The sequence below is a fragment of the Eimeria necatrix genome, genomic scaffold, assembly GCF_000499385.1.
Source record: "Eimeria necatrix Houghton genomic scaffold, Enh_scaff175, whole genome shotgun sequence".
Lineage (NCBI taxonomy): Eukaryota > Apicomplexa > Conoidasida > Eucoccidiorida > Eimeriidae > Eimeria > Eimeria necatrix.
This window is the reverse complement of record NW_013652420.1, coordinates 8,493-10,000: the sequence shown is the minus strand read 5'-3', so window position 1 is coordinate 10,000 and position 1,508 is coordinate 8,493.

The window sequence follows — 1,508 nt, the reverse complement described above, 5'->3', positions numbered from 1 at the left end:
TAATTCAATTTAATTTAATTTAATTTAATTTAATTTAATTAATTCATTTATTTATTTCTTTTATTTGCCAATTCCGCAGACTTTCTCGTCGAAGCCCTCAACGCCCTCAGCCACTTCGCTGCGGCGCCGCCGGGGAGTTCAGAAAAAATAATTTTTGTAGGAGAGGTAAAGTGTTCAATTAATTAAGTAAATAAATAACTAAATTAATTAATTAATTAACTCAATTAAATTAATTAATTGAATTTAATTAAACCAATTTAGTTTAATTAATTTAATTAATTGAATTGGTCAAGTTAGTTCAATAAATGGAGTGAAGAAACTAAGAGGAGAGCTGCGGTGGAACTCAAGTGGAAAGAAAGAAAAAATTGAAATTAAAATAAATAAATAAATAAATAAATGAATAAATAAAATAAATAAATTATTTATAATAAACTGATGCAAGTAAGGAAGCTGCAGCCGAAAGGAGGAAAAAAAATTAAAAATTTAAATTTAAAAAGTTTCCCTACAAGCCCTATTCCCTCAGCTGTCTGTACACCTCGCGCTGAAGAGTTGCTGAGGAGTTCAAAAAGAATAAATGAAATATAAATAAAAGATAAATAAAAGCTAAATAAAAGATAAATTAAATGAAAGATAAATAAAAGATAATAAAAGATAAATAAAAGAATTAAATGGCAAAAGCCACTTGTTGTTTGGAGCGGTGTGGGGTGTACGTACACCTGAGCAACTGGGGTGTACGTACACCTGAGCAGCTCGGGGAGCCGCTGAGGTGTACGTACACCCCACGCTGTGCGCTGCGCTGGCTGCAGAGCTCGCGGGATTTAAATGAAATCACTTTTAATTTATTTTCTCCAGTTTGTCTTCTTGTGGCGAGGCCTTTGGCCCCGCAGCCCTAGCCCCTGGGGTGTACGTACACCTGGGCTCCGAAACTCACCAACAAACAAATCCGCCCACAGACCCGCAAACCCCAAACCCTAAACCCTAAACCCTAAACCCTAAACCCTCGAGCTTGAGGAGCCAAACCCTCAGCTGCAAACCCTAAAAGAGCGCCTGGAGGCGCCCCAAGCCGCCTCGCCTGTCCTCGCCTGTCCCGAGTCGCGGCTGGGTGAGGGTTTAGGGTTTAGGGTTTAGGGTTTAGGGTTTGGCAACTTCAGTGAATTCGACTTTTCTTTTTCATTACGGAACAATTTCGTTTTATTTATTTCTTTTATTTTTAAAACAAGAGGCCAGCGCAAAGGAAAAGAACACGGGCCTTCCTGAGTCTTCAATCTGTAAAACATTTATTTTTATTTTATTTAGTTTTTATTATTTGTTTATTTCAAATGTTAAAATAATATTTTATTTAATTATTTATTTCCATTTATTTATTTATTTCCGTTTCGGCCAATTAGGCGCGCGCCTCCAGCCCCAAACTCTCCCGCACACTTTCTGCGTCTTCTGCGATCTGCAGGAATTCGCAAATAATTAAACAATTAAATTAAATTCTCAACGAATTAAAAATATAATTTAAT